The sequence below is a fragment of the Tamandua tetradactyla genome, chromosome 7 (assembly GCF_023851605.1).
Source record: "Tamandua tetradactyla isolate mTamTet1 chromosome 7, mTamTet1.pri, whole genome shotgun sequence".
Taxonomy (NCBI): Eukaryota; Metazoa; Chordata; class Mammalia; order Pilosa; family Myrmecophagidae; genus Tamandua; species Tamandua tetradactyla.
In genome coordinates, this window is record NC_135333.1 from 51,561,252 (window position 1) to 51,586,915 (window position 25,664).

The 25,664-nt window shown below is 36.0% G+C and overlaps 1 protein-coding gene and 1 pseudogene across 3 annotated transcripts in view; both read left to right on the forward strand.

Annotated features, from left to right (window-relative positions):
* Positions 1-25,664, forward strand: part of USP6NL (USP6 N-terminal like) — a 261,997-nt gene that overhangs the window by 110,417 nt on the left and 125,916 nt on the right. The gene's annotated exons all lie outside the window — the stretch shown is intronic.
* On the forward strand, positions 18,295-25,647 carry LOC143691235 (small acidic protein pseudogene; annotated as a pseudogene).

A 25,664-nucleotide genomic window follows, 5' to 3' on the forward strand; every position in this document is an offset into this window, starting at 1 on the left:
ATAGTAGAGTCTAGCAGATACGATTTACAAATGTCCTGGGCTGAAACTAGTGAATGGCTGACTTTCAAATTGTTCATCAGTCTTAGGGCTTTTGCCCTACAAGAAAATGATGGGATAAAAGGAGTAACAGTTTACAGTCACAAAGGCACAAGATAAGGGTTTTTACAATCATTTCAGATATTAAGGCAGTTGAATTAAAATCAGGGATTTCAGGTATTATCCTCTATCTACTCCAGTATACCAGAAAGCAAAAAGAAATAGCTACGTAATGGTTCAGTAGTCAAAATCATCCCTTAAATTCTAATTTCTTGATTACAGTAATGCTGTGCAACCATCACCACTGTCTCACTTTCATCATCCCAAGCAGTAATTCTCCATTCCCTATGCCCCTAAACCCCAGTCCCTAGTAACCACAATTCTGCTTTCTGCCCCCATGAATTTGACTATTCTGTTTCCCATAAGTGGAATCATACAGTATTTCTCCTCTTGTGTCTGGTTTATTTCAGTTGACATAACATTTTCGAGGTTCATCCATGTTGTAGTATGTATTAAAACTTAATTCCTTTTTATGACTGAATAGTATTCCATTGTTGGATATACCACATTTTGTTTGTTCATCTGTTGATGGACATTTGGGTCGTTTCCATCTATTGGCTGTTGTGAATAATGTTGCTGTAACATTGGCATACAAATAGCTGTTCAAGCCTGTTCTAGTTTGCTAGCTGTTGGAATGTGATATACCAGAAATGGAATGGCTTTTCATAAGGGGAATTTAATAAGTTGCAAGTTTACAGTTCTAAGGCTGTGAAAATGTCCATAGTAAAGCAAGGCTATAGAATTGTCCAATGTAAGGCATCCAGAGAAAGATACTTTGGTTCAAGAAGGTTGATGATTTTCAGGGTTTCTTTCTCAACTGGAAAGGCACATGGCAAATATGGCAATGTCTACTAGCTTTCTCTACAGGCCTCTTGTTTCATGAAGTTCCCCCAGGGGCGTTTTTCTTCTTCATCTCCAAAGGTCTCTGGTTGCGTTGGCTCTTGTGGTTCTTGTGACTCTCAAGCTTTTCCCGAGATATTTCCTCTTTTAAAGGATTTCAGTACACTAATCAAGACCCACTTGGGATGGGTGGAATCACGTCTCCCTCTAATCAAAGGTTAATAATACCCACAATTGGGTGTGTCCTATCTTTGTGGAAATACTCTAATCAAATCTCCAACCTGCCGGGCTGGATAGGAATTAAAAGAAAAGGCTGCCTCCACTAGATGGATCAGAATTAAAACAAGGCTTTTCTATGGCACATAATCCTTTCAAACTGGTACATACCCCTGCCTCATATGTATGTCTTTGTGTGTGTGTATGTATATGTATATGTGTATGTATGCATGTGTGAGTACATCTGTTTGGGGATGTGAAGAGGAAAAAGGCTGTGGAAGTACACCAAAATTAGGGAACTTTGGGTTGTAGGATTGAGAAGGGGTTTTGGAGAAAAGAATTTCACTTTTTTTTATATACTTCTGTATTGCTTGAATCTTTTATAAGCACCTATTAACTGTTGAATTAGGAAATGAGGTATTCTACATTGTGAATTTTTTGAATGCTTGAAGAGCAATCTTATAATTTAACCATTCTGGATGGAACTGCTTAATTTTATTTTACCATTTTATGCCATCTTAACTAGAGTATACTAAACATTTTTTTTCCTCAGTAGCTCAGGGCCTAATGTGTTATTCAGGACTGCTTGAAAATACTCAAAATAGATTTAGATTAAATACTTTTTGGCTATTCCTTATAAATTGTTAACTTTCTAGCTCCTTTCGTCAGGCAGTTAACATTTTTTCACACTATCAGTCTATCGGAATCAAATAGTCTTACATGTCTGCTTCTAATCTTCAACTTGGAAGAAAGCAGTTATCAATCTGGTTTTAATTGTATCTAAAAATAATGCTGCTGATCGAGGGTTTGAGAGACTTGCTTATGAGTAAAGTACATGGACTTTAATTTATTGTTGCTTGAACAACCATTTTTACTATTGAATGGTCTTTTTTTACCTTCTTCCTTGATTACCTTCAACTCTGTTTTGTTTTAGTTATTTAAAACAGCTGGGTAAATGAAGTATTATTGTTAAGATTAGGAATCCTTAAAAACATAATCCAACAGTGCCAATTCTTCTTTTAGAGACATTTATTACAATGGTAGAAAGGGGGTAGGATATTTAAAGACAGAATTATTTAAGAAAGATGCGCTTGAGAGGGTTAAAATAGTTGCATTTTCTTTTTTACTATTAAATTGATTATTGTGTTAATTGGAAAGTTGAGGGGGGTATATAGTGGAATGTTTTAGGTTTTTATAAGGTAATAGCCCCTGAGCCTTAAAATATTTGCAGTTTCTTTGGTTTCTTAATACTAAAATGATGCTTGTTTCTGTTGAGAAGTTAATAATTAACCCGATATAATATAGTATCTATAATACAAATCAGAGGGATTTGAATCATGACTGTCATGCCAGCTGAGTGACTTTTCTAAGCCTTGGTTTCTTGCATTTAAAAGTGAGATAAATATAACAACCTAGGGAGACTGCCATGAACCTTAAATGAGATAGTTTATGTGACATATCTGGTGCACAGCTGGTATTCAAACTGACTATCATATAAAAGGTTAGTGTGAAATTTGAGATTTGCATAATGTGTTGTGCTTCTTTTGAACAAAAAGGAAGACTTTTTATATTCTCATTTTACCTTTACAAAAATATTATCAGTGTAGAAACTTGGACAACACAGAACATACAAGGGAAAGATTTAAAAAACGCTCTCTAATCTTGGTACTCAGAGAATACTGATGTCAATATTTTGTTGTCTACCATTCCAGTCTTTTTTCTGTGTGCAAATACTGCTTGCTTTATAGACTTGATCCTAAATGTTCACAGCTATTTTAAAAAATAGGGAAAATGAAGCTGAGAGAGGTTAAAAATCAAAGAGTTAAAAAGTAGTAGAGTTAGTATTATAATCAGGACTGCTATATCATTGGAGCAAGGTAGGCGTCCCCTCCCCACCTAATTGAAAGCATTCATATTGCTCTATAATCAGTTCACCACAATTAGTGTTTATTTGATATTTGATCAGGGTTTAGGTCATATTTTGTGATTGTTTAAGGAATCTTACTGGGTTTGGGCTTAATACATTGTTTTGCCAAATATTACTGTATTACAATGTTAATATTAGGTGATATGAATATGTTTGGAGTTCCATAAATGTTAAATTGTAATAATCAGGTCCAAAATGAGACTTTATACTACCCCAGAGTGATTATAACTCTTCAAACTGTAATAAGTCTTACTGTTGTGCCTGAGATGCACTATGTGTGTGCTTTGGAAATTGAGTTACTGAATGGTTTGGAAAATGATGTTAAAATTGCTGTTAGACTTCAAATATGACTATGTAGTTCGTAATTTTATGATATTTTTGAAATTCTAATTTTCTTGTTTTGTGTTTTCAAGGTGAGAAGTAGAAACTATTAATTGGGTCAATAAATATTGTGTTTAATTTCAACCTCTTAATGCATTTACACATTTACTTATAATTTTCAGAAACTCCCTGAGAAACTGGCTTGTGTATTCTATTAGAGTATACTAGACACACAAAGTATTTAATACTTGCACATCAACACACTCGTCAATTTTCTTAATTGCTCTCTAACTCTTGGACTTATACATTAGCAGATTTGGCATTTTCTTGTTTCCATTATTTTGAAAATCTGTTTGAGTTCTTTAAATATTTATATAAACTTCAGTGAATAACATGATTAGAATTAAATTGACATAGTCTATATAAAGTCAATGAGGTGAAGTAGATGTGATAATCTTTAGAGGCATGACGTTGTTAAAAGCATGGTGTGTTTGGGGATGACGGACAATAGGCTCGATTAGGGATCCATGGATGGCAGCGATGTGTTTGGAATTCCACACCCACAGGCTAGGACCAGACTGCCAAAGGTTGTTTTTGACATGTTGGAATTTATTCTATAGGTACCCAGATGTAGGCATTCAGAAAGCAGCAGGATATGAGTTTAGTATTTGGTATAGTATATAAAGGGTGGAGGAAAATAAATATGGATTCATCATTTTGGGTTTGGAGTGTTCTCATGGGAGAACTCTTTGAGGACAGAGAGAGAAGAAAACAAAGAGAGAACCCTTGGGGAGTACTGCTAGTAAAGGAGATAGAATGTCTGAATATTGCTCTCAAATGATGACTCTGAGATGGTGTTCTGTAGATAAGCTTTAGTACATTGACTTGTGAAATGGTGGTGGTCTGAGGTGGAGGGGAAGAAGAGGCCAGGGCTTTAGAGTCTTTTAGGTAGTTAAGCAGACCTATTACTTCTCAGCAGCTCTTGACAACTTTACACTCATTTCTTGTACCTGTATAGCTGAATGGTGCTTGGGTGTACTCTGCCAATTTCTGACATACTGTATTTTAAATTCATGATTATGAACCTCTTGTGGGTTTTAATGCTTTCCTGAAAGCCATACTTATTTTCCTGACATGGAATTCCTTCTACATGCATAGATGATTGTTTCACAGTTTTCCCTTCTCTCAAAGGGAAAAAAATTTTATCCTCAAATATCTCATTTTCTGATGATTATCTTTTCCCCTTCTTTACTGTGAAACTTGAAGCATTTAGGATGCGCTTTTACAGATAGATTAACACTGACAGAGCTCCCAATATCACACCAACCGAATGTATGAATTCTGCCTGTTGCTACTGTAAATGGATCATCCCTCCACTTGGGCACTAAATTCGCTTTTTTCTCTCTACTCTTGTGTCATCAGTTTACCACTAATGAATCATGACCATTATTCCAGAAACATGCTGTTATTTCATTTGACCCTACTTTTCTTGGCAGCAATCATCCCATTTCTCTCCTTCCCATTGCAGTGAAGCTCCTTCAGAGAGTTGTCTATTCTCACTGCTTTCAATTCCTTCTCTCCTATTTTCTTTTAAATCTACCCTGTTGGACTGCAGCCCCTTAACCGTTGAATTGGAGATAATGAGCGTGCCAGTTTGAAAGTATTATGTACCCCCCAAAAGAGCCATATTCTAACCCTGATCCAATCTTGTAGGGGCAGCCATTTATTTTAATCCTAATTCAACACTGCAGGGCAGAAGCTTTTGATTAATTTGTCTCCATGAGTTGTGAAACAGCCAGTTGTGGGTGTGACCTTTGATTAGATGGAGATATGACTCTATGCATTCCAGGTGGGTCTTCATTAGTTTACTGGAATCTTTTAAAAGAGGAAACGTTTTGGAGAAAGTCAGAAATGACAGAGCCGACAGAAACTTCAGATCAAAGCTGACACAGATGCTGACAGAGATGTGGATTTTTAGGGTTGTGGATGTTTAGAGATGCTTAGAGCCCAGCGGATATCACCATGAGATGTTAAGCAAGTCAGAACCTGGAGAGAGCCAAGGGAAGCCAAGAGATGAAAGCCAGTCCCAGAAAGCAAAGTGAGGAGCCCCCACAGGAACAGAGGCTGAAGGCCGCAGAGTCGGGGAGCAAGGGACCAGCAGATGCCAGCCATATGCCTTCCCAGCTGACAGAGCTGTTCCAGACATATCACCCTTTTTTAATTACGGTATCTTTTCCTGGATGCCTTAGTTTGTACATTTTCACAGGCTTAGAACTGTAAACTTGTAACTTATTAAATTCCTTTTTTAAAACCTTTTCCATTTCTGGTATGTTCCTTTCTATTTCTGGTGTATCTCAGCTTTAAATTAATGCAATGAGTTTAACATTTGCTTTTAAAATCTTGTTTTTTTAAATTAGAATATGTTATTCACATTGTTTTGAATTCTGAACATAAGTGCTAAGCAGTAAATAATGTATTTAGAGAAATATATAGATTTTACTCTACATTAAGAGTTCTTTTGGTTGTACCATAAAGAGGTACTAAAAATGGTAGCAAACTTTAATTGCTGTTGTCAAATACTGGGAATCATACTTGCTGGCCTTGTAGTATTAAACTCAGATATGCCTCTTTTTGTGATTATCCCTTAATCCTTGCTACTACTGAGAAATTAGTTTAATTAAGCAAATTGTTGCAAGTTTTCTCTTTAATGTGTTGAATGTAGTCATAAATGAGTAGCTGAGCCAACTGAGTTAGAGAAAAGGGTGATCAACTTCTTTCAAGAAAATGATGGGATAAAGGGAGTAACAGCTCTTACAGTCACCAAGGCAACTGAATTATAGTTTAGGGGTTTCAGGTTTTCCTCTCTGTCTACCTCAATATACCTGAAAGCAAAAATAAATAGCTACATAACAATTCAGTAATCAAAATCATCCCTTGATTCTGAATTTCTTGGTTACAGTGTGTCAAGGACTAGTTATAAAATCCCTTATAACTTTTATACATGTGGCAAAACTATCACCCCGTTGAAGACAGGAATTCAGTAAAAAGCACCATTATATCCTTATTTTGAAATGGGCTTTAATTAGCATCTTATGATTTATGGTAGTATCTTCACATTTCTGAGGTGTATATTTAGGAATTAAGCACTACCCTGACTCAGTTATTCATTGTGGCTCAAAACTTCTTTCATTCAACTCTTCTTTTTCCTAGTTTTATTTTTTCCCAATGAATGCAATTTTTGTAGTAGGTCTCACATTGCTGAATATAACCTTTGTTCATTCTTCATTGGTGTGTATGTGCCACGCCTCTAGGCAATTTCCTAATGATGGCTATCATTTTGCTGCTTTGTCTTGCAGAAACTGTAGTATGGTGTGTGAGTAATGGGTAAGAGTAGTGAGGCAATACACTCCTGTTAATAAGGATAAATGTATCCATACTTTTATTTACTTTAATGAAACTGTGTGTCTAGTTTAGGAATGCATTATAAATTTAACAGTAACCAGTTAAAGCCTATCCTAGAAAGTATTTTCAGACCTACTAAGTATTCCTGGTTTAACAAAAAAAAGGTGATTAAACCAGGCCCAATTATTTCATGCAATATTTGGTGAAACAAAATTCTAGTATAGAAAAATGATTTGTATAGTCCTTAGAATCCTTTTGAGAAGATATAGCCAATAATTTAAGACTAGGTAGATAAACCTAAACAATATATTCTAGAAACTAATTGGGTTTTGCTCCACTGTGTGTAATTCATAGTTAAGTGTACAGGCTTTGGAGTCAGAGAGGCTTGGGTTTGATTCATAGCATCACTATTTACTCAGCCAGTTTACCTTAATCTCTCTGTCTCAGTTTTCTCATCTTTACTGTGGTACCCATGACACTAATTTTGTGATTGGGATTTAAATTAGAGAATTCTTATTCATTCCTTTAGTCATTTAGTAAATTTATTGAGTAATGAACTAGGCATTGATTTACAGTGGTAATTAAAATGGACATTGATTGGTCTGTGAGTCCAGTGGTAAAAACAGAAAATAAAGAAATAAGCAAAGTAATTATAAATCATGATGCATTGTGTAGGAAAAAAGTATCATGAAAGAAAACATCCTGAGGGGGAAAAACAGACAAAGTAAGTTTGGGAACTAAAATAAGACTTCTGTGGTTGGAGTGCACAGATGGTAACAAGTGGCATAAGTATCTACTTCTGTTTTGTGTTGGGCCTGGTTTGTGTCATGTGATTAGTGTTAGTTGCTATTGTTACTATAGTGATCCCTTATTTTACTTAGAGGTCACTTATGGGGCAAATTTAAAACCTTGAAGGGAGCAAATAGCTTGCAAAATAGATACCACAAAGTGTACTATTCTATAGAATTTGTGTGGACTGTATAGAGAGGCCCTTAGGCCCTCATTTGTAGCTTGTTAATTCTTATTTTTCATAGTGTTCATGTAAACTTAGTTAATCTGATTTAGTAACAGCCTAGAAATTAGGGCATAAATTTACCAATTCTCTGAAAACCACAAGAAGTTTCAATGTAATGAAAATGTAATTAAAAGTGATTGTATTCCATTTAGAAATAATGGGATTAATTCCTTAGTTCTAACTTAATTAATTTAGAATTAGGATTAGAAATGTGAGATAAGATCTTTTTCACATTTATTGAGGTATAAATTATTTACAATAAAATTCATCCATTTTAAACATAACAGTTTGATGAATTTTAGCAATAATAGATAGTTATGAAACCAGAACCACCACAATTCTGAAATAGGAAAGTGTCATCACCCATAAAACTGTGTCCCTTCGTTCTGACCATAAGCCTCAGGTAACTACTGATCTGCTCCCTGTCTGTATAAATTTGTTTTCTAGAATTTCATTAAAGTGCAATCATATAGTATGATGTCATTTGTATTTGACTTCTTTTTTCATGTTGTTTCATGTTTGACTTCTTTTTTCATGTTGCTGCATCTGTAGTTCCTTTTATTGTTGCGTAGTATTCCAAAGTATGGATATGCTACAGTTTCCTTATTTTTTCACCAATTTATGGGCATTTGGGTTGTTTCTAGTTTTTGGCTTTTATGAACATTCACATAAAATTTTTTTTATAGCTATGTGTTCTTTGGTATTCTTACTAGAAATATATGAGAGTTTCTGATGTTCTACATCCTCATCAACACTTTATTATTTGCTTATTTTAGTTAAGCAATCTTTGCCTAACACTATGTCCCAAAGAGTTCTTCAATATTTTCTTTTAGAAGTTTAGTGGTTTTAGCTCTTACATATAGGTCTGTATTAGTCAGGATTTTCTAGGAACAGAACTGACAGGAGATCTGTAAATATTATGAGATTTTTTTTAATAAGAATTTTCTCATATGACTGTTGGGATATATACATCCAATACTGTAGGGCAGGCTGCAACAGTCCTGGGAACTCTGATGAAAGTTTTCAAAGGATTTCCCAGGAGAAGCTGGCTGGCTGAAGCAGAGATGGAAATTTTCTCTTCAGATTTCTGATATTATCACTTCTTCTTTTAAAGCATCAGCTGATTGAATGAGACTTTTCTCATTGTTGGGCACTCTCCTCATTTGATTGTAGATATAATGAACTTACTTATATCCTTACAGTAACAATCAGGACAGTGCTTTCCTTACCAAACAAATGGACAGCATAACCTATCCGAGTTGACCCATGAATTTAACCTTTATAAGGTCTTTGATTAATTTTGAATTAATTTTTGGGTGCCTTTTGAGGTCAATGGGAAGTTTATTTTTTTACCCCCTATGTATCTACTTATTCCAGCATCATTTGTTGAAAAGACTGTCTTTTCCTCATTGCACTACCCCATTGCAATACCTTAATACCTTTGAGACAATGAGATCTTAAAATCATTTGAAACTATCTACTTTCAACGAGAATTTAAACCTGATAACAGAGCTAATTCAGATATAATTAGACTCATTTTGTAATCTTGCTGTTCAGTATGTATTTTACATATACTTCATTGTATGTAAATGAAAGGGGACTATTTTTGGGGGCCAATTCTAACTAATAAGTGTTTTTGGTAATGTGGAAATGCTACTTATGTCTTAGAATTTGTACTTACAAAGGAAGAAACTTCTGGATCCAGCCAGTGATATATTATTATCTTTTGGGAAGTGAACTTTAAAATTGCTTGAATAGGGTTCCGAGAAGATGGCAGATTAGGATAGATCGAGTTCATCCCTGCTCCAGGGAATAGTTAGAGAAGGGATGGGAGGGTGGGGATGACGATTCCAGAGTGTAAGTGACCTGGGGCAATCTTCTGTACTGCGTGGTTGCAAAAGCTGAGGAATTGAGAAGCAGAGAACAAGAGATGTCCGGCTGGTGCAAACAGCATAATGTGGAATCCTGGAGCCCTGAGGAGTACACGGATGGGGAGACAGGGACTAGGAAGTAAACCATGCCGTGTTCCTTGAATGTGCTGTCCTCACCAGCATAGCCCCGTGACCCACAACTCACCCCACACCCAACGCACCTGAACCCTATCACCCGCCACCATTCCCCATGCTCCAAGTGCCCCCACCCCACCAAATCCTCGTGTGTGTATCCGCCTCACATCCCGACCCCAAGTGCAACTCAACCCACCTCTCCTGTACCCCTCCCATGTCCTACCTCCCCCTCCCTGCTCCTTGCAGGCTGTCACCATTGCATAAAGGCAGTGGGTGCTTACCTCCACACCCAGGCTACACCCACCGCCAGCCTACAGAGTCATGCAGCAATCCCCCAATCCTCCCCCCGCCAGCTCTATGCATGGGTACTTCAGTTTACAGCCGGCCAAGACCCATGCATGCATACAGCCCCCAGTCACACCCTCCAGCTGTGTGAAAGCACTGACCTATGCACCTGGGTCACATCTGCCCCCAGCCCATGCAGGCACAATGCCGACCCACTGCTATAGCTCTGCATGTGCACTCAAAGGGCCCTGTGCCCTAGACCAGCACACACCAGGGCTTTACCCCCTACCCCAGACCTGTGCATCCACATAGCTACACCCTCCTCTCACCACTGGGCATCCATGTTCACCAGAGGCACCAGTGTAGCATCCCCAACCTGTCCCTGTACCTGTGCTTCCACGCATCACTGCACTGTTGTGCCCCACCCTGTACCTTGCATGCTGCTACACATCCATCCTGCAAACAGAAGGCTTTAGACTACTGAAGGAAATAACTTTCAAAAGTAAATCAATCAAGATATTTACATGCAGCGAAAACAACAGAAGATCACAATGCAGACAGATATAGCTCAACTTAACGACCAAATTAAAACACCAGAAGTGACACAGACATTGGAACAACTAATCAAAGATGTTCATATAACTTTACTAAATAAAATAAATGGGATGGCTAATGGCATAAAGGAGATCACAAATTCACTAATAGAGCATAAAAAGGAATGTGAAAAAACAAATAGAAAAATGGCAGATATCACAGAGATTAAAGGTTCTCTTGACCAAATAAAAAACATACTAGAGACACACAACAGCAAATTTGATGAGGCAGAAAAAAGAATAAGTAAATTAGAGGACAGGACAACTGATTTCCAACACTCAAAACAACAAATGGCAAAAAAGATGGAAAAATTTGAATTGGATCTCAGGGAAATGATGGAGAAAACACAGCACACAAATGAGAATCATTGGTGTCCCAGAAGGAGAAAAGAAGAAGAAAGGGCTAGAAAGATTAGTGAGGATATAATGGGGGAAATTTCCCAGCCCTTATAAAGAACATAAACATAGAAGTCAAAGAAGCTCAACAAACTCGAAATAGAATAAATCCGAACAGGCCTTCCCCAAGAGACATGCTTATCAATCTATCAGATGTTGAAGAGAAGCAGGATGTTCTGAAAGTGGCAAGAGATAATCTACTACATACAAGGGAAACCACATAAAACCGAGTTCAGACTACTCAACTGGCACTATGGAGGCGAGAAGACAGTGATATGATGTATTTAAGATCCTGAAAGAGAAAGACTTCCAGTAAAGAATTCTGTACCTAGCCAAATTGTCTTTCAAAGCTGAGGGAGAGATTAAAGTTTTCACAAACAAAGAAGCCCTAAAGAATTTGTCAACAAGAGACCGGCCCTGCAAGAAATACTAAAGGGAGTTCTGCCAGTTGAAAAAAAAAAAAAGACAGGCAAGGGAGGTCTGGAGGAGGGCACAGAATTGAAGAGTACCGTAAGGGTAATTTAAAGGATAAAAAGAGAAAGAAAGAAAAGAATATATAGATTTGACAAATAAAATCCAAAACATAAGATGGTAGATTCAAGAAACGCCTTTTCAGTACTAACTTCGAATGTTAACGGACTAAACTTACCAATGAAAAGATACAGATTAACAGAATGGATTAATAAATACAATCCAGCTATATGCTGCTTACAAGAGACTCACCTTATACACAAGGATACAAATAGCTTGAAAGTGAAAGGATGAAAAAGATTTTCCATGCACATTGTAACCAGTAGAAAGCAGAAGTAGCTATACTATCAGACAAAATAGACTTTGAGTATAAAGACATCATAAGAAAAAAGAAGGCCACTATATAGTAATAAAAGGGACAATTCACCAAGAAGAAATAATGATCATAAATGTTTATGCTCCCAGTTAAGGAGCTTGTTCTAGTTTGCTAGCTGCCGGAATGCAATATACCAGAAACGGAATGGCTTTTAAAAGGGGTGATTTAATGAGTTGCTAGTTTACAGTTCTAAGGCCGAGAAAATGTCCCAATTAGAACAAGGCTATAGTAATGTCCAATCAAAGGCATCCAGGGAAAGATACCTTGGTTCAAGAAGGCCGATGAAGTTCAGGGTTTCTCTCTCAAGAGAGATGGCACATGGCAAACAGTCAGGGCTTCTCTCTCAGCTGGAAGGGCACATGGCAAATACGGTGTCATCTGCTAGCTTTCTCTCCTGGCTTTCTATTTCATGAAGCTCCCCGGGAGGCGTTTTCCTGCTTCATCTCCACAGGTCACTGGCTGTTGGACTCTCTGCTTCGTGGTGCTGCAGCATTCTCTGCCCTCTCTGAGTCTCTCTGAATCTCTCATTCTCCAAAATGTTTCCTCTTTAATAGGACTTCAGAAACTAATCAAGACCCACTCAAATGGGTGGAGACATGTCGTCCCCTAATCCAGTTTAACAACCATTCTTAACTAAATCACATCAACCAGGGAGATGATCTCATTACAGTTTCAAATATACAGTATTGAATAGAGATTATTCTACCTTTAAGAAATGAGATTTATATTAAAACATGGCTTTTCTTAGGGGGCACACTTCCTTTCAAACCAGCACAGAGCTCCAATGTTTTTCTCATGTTTTACATGAGAAACTGAAGGGAGCAATAGATGTTTCTATTCTATTGTTGAATGCTTTTTCAGCATCAATCGAGATGATCATGTGATTTTTTCCTTTTGATTTGTTAATGTGCGGTATTACATTAATTGATTTTCTTGTGTTGAACCATCCTTGCATTCCTGGTATAAACCTCTCTTTTTCATGGTGTATTATTATGGTGTATTATTATGGTGTATTATTATGGTGTATTATATCATGGTGTATTATTCCTTCAACAATAGTAGGAAACTTCAATACATCACTCTCCTCTGTGAATAGAACAACCAGACAGAAGATAAACAGGGAAATAGAGAAGTTAAACAACTTGATAAATGAATTAGACCTAAGAGACATATATAGGTCATTGCCCTCCAAAACACCAGGATATACATTTTTCTCCAGTGCTCATGGAACATTCTCTAGGATAGACCATATGCTGGGGTACAAAACAGGTCTTTATAAATTTAAAAACATTGAAATAATTCAGAGCACTTTCTTTGATCACAATTGGATGAAGCTGGATCTCAATAACCACCAAAGAACAAGAACATTCAGAAATATATGGAGATTAAATAACACACTTTTAAACAACCAGTGGGTCAAAGAAGAAATTGCTAGAGAAATCAGTAGCTATCTGGGAACAAATGAAAATGAGAATACAACATAACAGAACTTATAGAATGTGGCAAAAGCTGTGCTGAGAGGGAAATTTATTGCCCTAAAAGCTTATATTAGAAAACAAGAAAGGGTAAAAATTGAGGACTTAACTGCTCACCTAGAGGAACTTGAGAAAGAACAGCAAACTAACCTTAAGGCAAATAGTAGAAGTGAAATAACAAAGATTAAAGCAGAGTTGAATGAATATGAAAATGAAAGAGCAATAGAAAGAATCAGTAAAACCAAAAGTTGGTTCCTTGAGAAAATTGATAAAATTGATGGACCAACAAATTAGACAACTTAAATGAAATGGACAAATTCCTGGAAATATACAGCCAAACTATACCAACTCAGGAAGAAATAGAAGATCTCAACAAACCAATTACAAGTAAAGAGATTCAATCAGTTCATCAAAAATCTTCCTACAAAGAAAAGCCCAGGGCCAAATGGCTTTTGTCCTTCAAAATCGAGGGAGAGATTAAAGTTTTCACAAACAAACAAGTCCTGAAGGAATTTTATCAGACATTCCAAAAGGAGCTAACACCAGTCCTGCTCAAACTTTTCAAAAAAAATTGAGGAAAAAGGAATACTACCTAACTCATTTTATAAAGCTAATATCATTGTAATACCAAAACTGGGTAAAGATGTTATAAGAAAGGAAGACTACAGGCCAATCTCACTAGTGAACATAGATGCAAAAATTCTCAAAAAATATTAGCAAATCAAATCCAACAGCAAATTAAAAGAATTATACACCATGAAAAAGAGAGGTTTATACCAGGAATGTAAGGATGGTTCAACACAAGAAAATCAATTAATGTAATACTGCACATTAACAAATCAAAAGGAAAAAAATCACATGATCATCTCGATTGATGCTGAAAAAGCATTCAACAAAATTCAGCATTCTTTTCTGATAAAAACATTCCAAAAGATAGGAATCAAAGGTAACTTCCTCAATATGATAAAGGGAGTATATGAAAAACTGATAGCTAGCATCGTACTTAATGGACAGAGACTGAAAGCTTTCCCCCTAAGATCAGGAACAAGACAAGGATGCCCACTCTCTCCACTATTATTCAACATTGTGCTAGAAGTTCTAGCTAGAGCAATCAGGAAGGACAAAGAACTAAAACGCATCCAGACAGGAAAGGAAGAAATAAAACTCTCATTATTTGCAGATGATATGATATGATACTATACTCGGAAGATCCTGAGAAATCTACAGCAAAGTTACTTGAGTTAATAAACAAATTCAGCAAGGTGGCGGGATATACAATTAATGTGCAAAAATCAGTAACATTTCTATACATAAGCAATGTCCTAGCTGAGGAGTCAGTTAAGGAAAAAATTCCATTCAAAACAGCAACTAAAAGAATCAAGTACTTAGGAATGAACATAAACTAGGGATGTAAAGGGCTTGTACACAGAAAACTACATAACATTGCTAAAAGAAATCAAAGAAGATCTAAATAGGTGTAAAGACGTTACCTGCTCATGGATAGGAAGGCTAAATATAAATATAGTTAAGATTTAATTCTCCCCAAATTGATGTACAGATTCAACACAATACCAATCAAAATTCGAACAACCTACTTTGAAGATTTGGAAAAGCTAATTACCAAATTCATCTGCAAGGGAAAGAGACCCCAAATAGCTAAAAGCATCCTAAAAATGAAAAACACTCCCTGACTTTAAAACCTATTATAAATTTAGCCACAGTGGTCAAAACAGCATGGTATTGGCACAGAGATGGAAGCGTTGACCAATGGAATCGAATCAAGAATGCAGAAATAGACCCCCAAATCTGTAGTCAGTTGAGTTTTTATAAGGCCACCAAATCTTCTGAACTGGAACAAAGGAATCTTTTCAATAATTGGGCATGGAAGAACTAGATATCAGTAGCCAAAAGAATGAAAGAGGACCCCTCTCTCACACCCTCCACAAAAATTAATTCAAAGTGGATCAAACAACTAAATATAAGAACTAGCACCATAAAGCTTCTAGAAGAAAATGTAGGGAAATGTCTTCAAGTCCCAGTAATAGGAGGTAGCTTTACACCCAAAGCACATGCAATAAAAGAAAAAACAGATAAATGGAAACTCCTCAAAATCATATGCTTCTGCACCTCAAAAGACTTTTTCAAAAAGACCAGAATAAGAATGGGGGCCTTTAATCTTGTATATCTTAATGTAATGCCTAGATATATCCTAGAATATGTTAAGCAGATAATCAAAAAGTATTGGCAAAGTCCATTGACGAATAGGAGAAAAAATATGGACATATTAAACTTTGCCATCAGGGAATGCTCTGATACTGTATCAAACTTTAGGGCCACCCAAATCAATAGATCAAACCTTTGACTTCAAGGCTTACTCTTGTGAAGCTTATGGAGGTAGTGGGGAAGCTTAGCCTCCTATGAGTATTCCTATGAGTTACTTCTGGAGGACCTCTTTTGTTGCTCAGAAGTGGCCTCACTCTCTCTAAGCCCAACTCTGCAAGTGAAAGCTTTGCTCTCCCCCCTATGTAGGGCATGACCTCCAGGAGTGAAAGTCTACCTGGTAGCATAGGAGATGACTCCTAGGGATGAGTCCTGCCCTGGCACCGGGAATCAACAATTCCTTCCTGACCAAAAGGGTTAATGAAGTATAACTAGTAAGGTTTCAGTGGCAGAGAGAGTTCAAATAGAGGTGAGAGGTTACTCTGGAGGTTGTTCTTAAGCAAGCTGCAGTTAGACATTGCTGTCTATCATAACTTTCCAGATCCCAACCAAAACCATTCCACCCAATCCTAAAGAACAGCTAGGGCAATATATAAGATTCTACAAAGGTTCCCTGCGCTAGAGTCACTTTCCAGATACCTACAACCTCCAGATGGGTCCCTGGACCAGATAAGTCCTAAAACCTAGAGGGCCCAGACTCTCCAGAACATCAGTTAGTTCCATCTCCCTACTCCATATTATTGACAGCCCCTTCCAACATGAAAAAGTTAGAGTGGCCACAGCCCAAATATCCCTAAGGAGAGGGATAGAAAGATCAAAGGTGATGGTGGAGTTATGCAGAGAAGATAGGATTTAACAAATGAATATGATTGCTGAATCATTAAATTGATATCTATCTGTTTTAGCTATCAATATACTAATTAAAGCAGCTAGAAGTAAAAACCTAAAATTGTGGAATTGTAGCCCATGCCAAATTCTGAAATCTGTTGTACAACAGTCGTGGTGCAGTGCTTTGAAATTTGTTGCTCTTTTACATATATGTTATTTTTTGCAAAAAAAAGAAAAGTCAATTGTGATGATAAAAAAATATTTATTCCTTCTAGCCTCCTTTATTCTGGAGCAGCTAAAAGGAAAAATCTGAGAGGATCGTATAGTAGCTCATGTTAAACTCTGGGATCAACTACTTGTTGAAGGATGCTTTGAAAACTATTGCTTTTTTCTTTCTTTGTTTTGTATATATATTATATTAAAGAATAAAAAAAGTTTAAAAAGAAAAAGGAAAAAATAAATAAACTATTAGTGTAAAGATGGGTCTTGATGACATTCCAAATTCCAAAAGGAAAAAGAGGATCAATAAAAGAAAAATCTATGGTGACTACTGACTCTAATGAGAAAGAGAAGATACAGGAATTGAAACAATATAAAACATTTGGATAGGGTGCGCTAGGAGTTCACCTTTAAAAAGGGCCTGAATGAAAGACGGAGAAAGAGGCTAGTAACCAATAATCAGTGAAAAAGTACTACTAAAAAAAAAAAAACTAGCATAGTGAATGCTTAAGCACAAAATGGGTCAAAGTCTGTAAACAGTATAGAATATGATAAAGACACCTTAAGAAGCATATTTTGCATCATGAACATCTGTAATGACTAGATAGGTCTAGGAGCAGATCCTGTAAACAAATGACAAAGAAGGCATGAAGTCCCACTTTCTTTTTTCTCTCCCCCCAACTTTTTTTTAAAGCACAATTATTTTTAAAGAGGGAAGAGAATTCGCAGAAAGAAGAGGTAATTGAATCCCTAAGTGGGTTAGGAGAGAAAATCCTTTCAATCCACGTTTTCAGGACGAGGTCAGTTATTATAATCTTAGACTATTTTGCAATAATAGTGAATAGTCTGTTAAGGGTAATAAAGCATGAGAAGGTATCTGAAGACTAGTGTCAAAAAAAGAGCAAGAATAGATTCTGGTAACGAGAAACGATTGAACTTTGTGCTAATTCTAACCAGAGTTCTAGCACAGTTTTATTAAAAAATAATTTATGAATAACTTAAAAGGAAATAATGGTCTTTAGAAACTTTTCTGGATATAAGAATAAATTAATGCAGCTTCCTGTTTTGGCAGTCACTGTATAGGCAAATGAAATAAATGTTGGAGATAGTTTTACCTGGGTTTTAGAAAGGTCTTTATGATACTGCCATAGACTAGAAGAAGTAGTGAAGGTTGGGTCATGTAAGAGATTTTACAGTTGATAGAGATATGATATTTACATTAGTTTATTGATATCAGTTGGAGTGAGGGTATTGCCAGTCTGTCCTGATTCTTATTTAACAGTTTTTTAGCAGCTACAGTGAAAATTTTATTATAATTATTGGATTTATGGAAGGAAGGGGAGGATATGAAAGATATTATAGCTAAAGTAAGGTTATGAAATTAAGATTTACAAAGAAATTTACAGGCTAGACTAATAGATTAAAGTGAAAAAAACGTATTTAATTTTAAATGGTTAACTTTCAAGTTCTATACTGAAATTGAGATTTCTCTTAGGAGAGGACTGGGAGATTTTAATTAAGTATATGCTAAAAAGGAGCTGACTAAATTCAACTTGCCAGTGGGGTAGGAGTGGGGGGGATGTTTGGTTGCTGATGAGAAGCGATGTAGTGCTATTGTTCTTAGTACTTGCATCAGACCTTTTCTGTGGTTTGGTGTTGAATTTTGGGTGTCAGATGTCAAAGGGAACTTTAATAAAATGTCATATGAATATCAAGCATTTGTATTTATAGGCCTGTCATGTGGAAAAGCCTAATTTTGTTTAGAACTGAAAGGAACACATTTCTAATAATAGTTAGAGTATTTTAAGATGAAATGGGCTGAATTATGAGCTGCTGAAATTTTCATCCATGAAAGCATTGAAGGAGAAACCGAGTGACTGCTGAGTAAGAGATGCTGTGGAAGGAACATATAGCAGTTAATCTTGTCTTTAATGTTGTTAATAATAGCCCTTATTTAAAATAACACTTGTTTTTATGAGCCTGATAGAATTTGATCTTTGCAACAATTCTTGGGGATGGGTAAGACATATTTTATAATTATTAGGCAGCTGTGACTTAGCGATTTAAAGTATGAGTTCTCGATTCAGACTGGCTGGGTTAAAATCCCACTCTGTCCCCTGAGACCTTTGGAAACTTCCCAGTGCCTCCCTTTCTTCATGTATAATTTGTCAGTAATAATAAAGCCTATACCAGTAATAATAAAGCCATACCTATATGTTTCAAGTTTACTTATGATAATATGCTTAGAGTATGTGTTTAGGACAGTACCTGATATATAGGAATACTCAGAAATGTTAGCTAATGCTCTCCTTGTTACCATTGTTTGTGTTTTACAGGTGAGGAGACTGCATCTTGTGTGGTTTTTGATTTGTCCAAGTTGACATAACTGGCAGAGCAGTTTGTTAGTAAGAATTCTGTTGAATTGGACAAAAATAGAATTAGAAATTGAGTAAAACTACTGGTATACTGTCTGTGTGAAACACTATGATTTGTTAAACGAATCAGTCAAAATCTTGTGAAACTATTGACCGTAGATTTTGGGAAAGCTTCCATGGGTTTACACAATATACATGAATTCTATACATAAGTAAAGGTAACCACATTTCCCAAAAGATTTATAGTGTCTGATGGCATTTTAAAGGAATTAGGCAATTAATTTTAGTTTCTGTTGGCATTCCAGTACACTTGCTAAACAATTTGAGCTTCTGATTTCTACATGCTAAGATTTCTGGAGGAACACAGGTCACAAACTGAAGGCATCTCCTAGAAGAAAAATCCAAACGAACTATCATTTAAAATATAGAAATAAAGAATGACTTCCCTGAATGGAATTCTTGTCTTCAGATAATCGCCTCCTGTATGTTTGTAGGAATTTCTAGTCAGGTTAGAATCAGTTTGTATTATTCATTAATGTCGTTGACCCCTGTAGACTGTGTGATGTGCTTTAAGAAGAATTGGGGACACTGCTTGAATGGGTGGCAGATTGCAGTCTGGTGGCTTTGGCTGAGGAGAACGGAGAATGGATTCAGCATTTCCGGTTGAGATCTCCACAACGATGAGTGCTGCCAGGGAGTCCCGCCTGCGCAGGGTGAAGTGTTCTGCCTCCCCAAATTGTGATCTTGGATCTAGCAGTTGGGAAGTAGCAGATTTAGGTAATGAAGAAAGAAAACAAAAATTCTTGAGACTAATGGGTACAGGAAAGAAGGCACTTGTTATAGGAGATCACAAATCAATATGTCACTTCTCAACAGGTGAAAGAAAATTAATGAAGAATTGGAGTCTCAATATCAGCAAAATATGGGCAGTAAATTATCAGGAATGTGTGAACAACGTTGTGGACTTGGCTTTAGTGAGGTGGAAGGTCATGATGGAGAAGGAGATGTGGCTGGAGATGGTGATGAGAATGATGTTTGCCTGATCCTAAAAGTCCAGATGACTCTGAAAGTGATTCAGAATTAGAATCTGCTGAAGAGCTTCAAGCTACTGAACACCCTAATGAAGAGGAAGATCTCAAAAACAAAAAAGAGGCAAAAAAGCAATTATAAAATGATGTTGGTTAAATTCAGTGGTTCTTAACTCCCAAACACTTTGTATTAAAAATAAGCCTTATTAAAATTGTACAACTGATGTGGAAGGCAATTGCTGTGGAAGATTCCTCAGGAAGCTAAGTATAGAACTGCCATATGATTCAGCAATCCCATTACTAGGTATATATTCAGAGGACCTGAGGAAAAGGACACATATGGACATTTGCACACCAATGTTTATAGCAGCATTATTTACAATTTCCAAGAGATAGAAACAGCCCAAATGTCCATCAGTGGATGAGTGGCTGAACAAGCTGTGGTATATACATACAATGGAATATTGTGCAGCTGTAAGACAGAATAAGGTCAGGAAGTATGTACCAACATGCATGAACCTTGAAGACATGCTGAGTGAAATTAGCCAGAAACAAAAGGAAAAATAATGTATGGTCTCACTAATATGAACTAACATTAATGAGTGAACTATGAGAATTTAAGTTAAGAACACAAGTTATCATGAGATAGAAATAGGGTAGAGATTGGGTATTTGGTGCTGAAGGAATACAGATTGTATAACAGGACTGATTGTAAAAATTCAGAAATGGATAGCACAATACCACCTGATTGTAGCACAGTAATATAAATACACTGAATGAAGCTGAATGAGTGTATGATTGAGGGAGAAGGGCTGGGGGCACGGATGAAACCAGAAGGAAAAATAGAGGATAAAGATTGAGACAGTATACCTAGGAATGCCTAGAATGGATAACGATGGTGATTAAATGTACAAATAAAAAAAGTTTTTGTATGAGGGAGAGCAAATGTATGTCAACGTTGCAAGGTGTTGAAAATGGATGACATATGGGAAAAAGTACAATCAGTGTAAGCTAGGGTCTATAGTCAACAGTAACTTGTAATATGCTTCCACTGACTGTAACAAAGGCATTGTGCCAAAACTAAATGTCAACATGTCCAGGCAGGGGCATGGAGGAGGGGTATGAATTCTTTGGGGAAGGAAAGGAAATGCCTTCATATAGATTATGGTGGTGAAGGCATGTCTATTTACTTAGACTGGATTGTATGATGTGCAAATAAAACTTTAAAAATGAAAAACAAAAAGCCTTATTGTTATGAAGCACAGTGGAGGACTCCTTGTAGAGCATAGACCTTTGTATTATGATTTTTGGAAAGGCCCTTTTAAATAATTACAAAGAATGTTTGCTTTCAGATGCCATGGATTACACTTTAATGGGCATGAGTATAATCATTTTTGTAAAGAGTAAGAATTGTATAAAATAATAAATAAAAACAATACTCAGCTTTCTTTCATATTAGTATCATCCACCCTCTAACCTCGCCTTTTTACCCCTTCTGATGCAGTTATGCAGAGACACTTTTGAAACAGGTTATGTTTTTGTGATTTTGTTTGTGATAGCTGTTTCATCTTTTTTGTTCCTTCTTATTTTTTTCTTAGAAAAAGTTTATTTGATACTGTGATATATTCATTTAAAAATATTCTTCTTTTATTATACTTTGTAACAGTAGAACTGTGCATTAAGGATATTTCTCCTGACAGTAACAATCTAAATTAATGTTAGCAGAAGAGTAAGTACTTAGTCTTACTAATTCAGCTCTACTTTTTGGACCAAAGCAACCTGAGAGCAGGTACTTTCACACCTATTAGGGCATTTACAGCTGTCATCCATTTGGAATGTTAAAAACTCAAGCTGTCTTTATATAATTTGAATTATATTATGCATTTGATTTTATATAAAATTTGGCCAGTTTTTATATAAATCATTTCTCTGATTATTGGTCCTATCTACTTAAGATTATGTGAAACTGAATTTTTTAAAGGTAGTATGTGGCCATGGTTCATTATCTCCATAAGACCTAAATAAAGTGAAAGAAGTTTCCCATTAAAAAAAAAATCCAAAAGGACTGGTACTTTTGCCTATCTCTTCTTGCTGGTAAGTCCTGTGCTGAACACACTTCTTTTAGTAGGGTTCTTTTATTCCTTTGCAAACGATAGCATCTTGAGAGCAGGAATCGTGTCTTATGTTTCTCAGTAATTTGAATTAGCCTTTAAATAGCATGAAATATAATTCGCATTTGTGTTATCCTTTATTTAATTTCTGCAGTTCTAAGGAAAATATTGACCCTCTTACAGATTATTGTGATTTAAAGGTGTTTGTCTGGGCCTCGTCTTCTATTCACATGTCAAAAGATGGACTATATAGACGCTTGATCTTTCAGCAACACTGCATCTCCCCTGCCTGCATGGTCCACTGAGGGGAAAAGCAAAAATTGGTTTTACTTTGGTTATAGCAGAGAGCAGTGAAACCCTTAGCTATAGTTTTTACCTGTTTGAATTTCTAGTCTTTCTTTTCTTCTCTTAGAGCTGTGAGGACAGCTAAGCCTGGAGGCATTTTATCACAACAGGATGCAGTGGCCTCCCATGTGGCCCTTCTTATGTTTCCCATCAATGAAGGCTAAAATCTAAGAACACCATGGAAAAGAGCATGTTTGCTTGTGTAAAAGTAGCTGTGTTGGAATGGTACTAAATCCTCAACCTTCCTTAGTAGGAATTTTTCTGCTAACATTTATTTTTATAATTTGGTAAGGTTGTACCTGTACCTGCTAAACAATTCAAGATGTATTAAAGGTTATACAGTGAAAAATAAATATCCTTTGCATTCAGCTGGCACTTTTAATCTCTGTTAATTAAAGTTAACAGGACAATCACTGTTAACTTTCTTGGGAATCTCTGGTCATCCTGACTCCCCACAGTGTATTGGACTCGCTGTTCTGAACTTTGCCTTTTTGTTCTACTTATAATGTATCTTTGAGATGAATCCGTATCAGTAGATCTAACTTTGCTTCCTGATTTTTAATAGCTGAATTGAGGTTCGTTTAAATGGTTTCCATTTGTTTCTGCTTCATTTTGAAGTTGATCATATTTATTTACAAAGAATTTAGATTACTGTTATAAATCACATTCTATAATTTCACACAGTTTACACAATGAGTTGGACACAGTGCTTTCTAAGAAATGTTTTCCATAATAAGAAGGCAGGTTTTTTATAGAAAATGTTTTTATAGTTAATCTCCTTGGAGTATGGTGATATTTTATATGGAAATTGGTATAACTCATCAAGTACAGCATTCTGGAAGAGGCTTTTTTCCTATTTAATGATTCATTAAAAGTTTTACTTTGTGCTGTGTAAAAAATTTCTTCAGAATCTGATAGTGTTATGGGACAAAGGCTGTGGATTCTTTTGCCCTATGCACTCAATAACCAATTCCTGAGACACCAGGGTTTCAAAGAGAAAAAGTTTATTACTAGGCATGTAGTAGAAGAGCAGATGGCCTAGCGGCCCAAAATCTGTCTCCCCTAACTGCTGTAATTCTTGTAGTTTTATGAGAGAAAAAGATAGGCAGGGTTTAGGATAATGAACACAGTGGCCCCAGATGATGTAATTAGAGGTGATCTAAGTATTGAGCATGTGCAGATTGAGTTCACGCTTAGTCACAGAACATGTGTAAGAAATTGGCATAATGAGGTATAGCTGACTTGTACATTAAAGTCTAAGCCACTGTGCATGTCAGGTGGGCCCATTTTGATTAGATCCAGTTTTGGTTATCAAGATTACTTTGGACTTGTGGTGTGTTATTTCTGGGTTGACTCAAGACCCTTCACTGATAAACATTAGGGGCTGTCTTTAGTGATTACAAGACTCTAAAGTTGAAAAACTGGATAATTCGGTACAAATGAAGTTAGTCACAGGTTTTTGCAATCACAGTGACAGGAAATAAGGGCTATACAATCATTATCAGAGATCAAGACAGCTAGATTACAATTTAGGGATGTTAGGAATTTCCCTCTGTCTACTCCCTCATACCAGAAAGCAAAAAAATATCTATATAATGATTCAGTTATCAAAATCATCCCTTTCATCCTGATTTCTCTGTTACAATAGTACCTTATGTATAAGATTTTTTAGCCAGCCAATTGAGAATGGGGCATGGGGTGGGACGGGATTTGCAAAGTTAAAGAAATCTAAATGTGAATTTTTAGGATCCCCAGGCATAGACCCTTGGGGTCTGTGGCAGCCCTTCTCCTCTCCTGGGTCAGTTGCTCTTAAGACTGTTGTTTCTTTTAAAATCGGGATGTAATGGTGCAAGTTTCTTTGGTAATCAGCATTCTCCTACATACTGTTTTTCTCAAATGTATTTTATTCATTGTTGGAAAGATTATATATGTGGTAGATTATATAAGTACTTCTTCATATTGAAGGAATATGTATTTAGAAGTAATTACAGTTCTTTTTAGAATTTGCTTTTTTTTGAACACTATTTGCATCATTTAAAAAACACCTGTAATCGCTGGGATCTTCTAATGAGTAGTACCCAGGTAATACTGATTTGTTAGTAGTATCAAAGCTTGAGTTGATAAAAGTTTTTATTGTGTTTATTTAGCTTTCTTTATAGCCTTAAGCTAATTTGTTATTCCTGAATCTTTCCTTTTCTTTTTTTTTTCTTGTATTTACTTAATTTCTGCTCTAGGAATGGATTATCTAGTTATGGTGGGTGAAGGGGAAATGATAAACGTTTGAAGACCTATCTTCCCTACTCGCCATTATTCAACAACAAATCACTGTTCCTATCACTATGAACTCTAGCTTTTTATCAAGACATCACTACTTGCTCTCCTTGTTCACATAATGAGTTACTACCATTCTTTTAAGGCCTGGATCAAATGTTGCCTTGCAGGTAAAGCCTTTTTCTAACTTTGTTTCTTTCCTGCCACTTTCCCACTAGCATTTTATAGAGGGCATTTATCACATTATTTACAGTTGATTCCTTACATGTCTGATTCCCTCAGGAGGCTATGATCATTCTGAGAAACCATTTTCTTCATATCTGTATTCATGGTAGCTAGGCACATTGGCAATAAATGATGTGCATAATTAGTGAATCTTGGAAGACCAGATAATATATCTTATTTCTCCTAGGGAAAGGTGGTCTTTGTATTCTTAACTTAACTTCATCCATTTACATGACTGGCTATTACATAGTCCAAGCAGAATTCAAAAATTGTTTATAGCTTTCCATATAAAACCTCATAAGAAATTGGGGAACAGGTTTTGTCTTCCAGCCAGCACACTAATAAAAATATTCTAGTTTATTAAGTAGCCTAATGTGTTTGGAAAAACTTAAAAAAAATTTTTCTATTTATTTTGATATTTCGTGTATGACAATCTAAGTCTGCCTTTCTCACTTAAAAAACATTTAATAAGGTAAGTTTAATAATTCAGCAAAATGCTAAAAAGGAAAGTGTAAAGAAGTGTAAAAAAGAAAATAAAACTGTTTCCTCCTCTCAGAAGTGTCTATTTGTTAGCATTTTGGTGCATTTCATTCTAGTCTTTTTTTTTTTTTTTCATGGGCAGG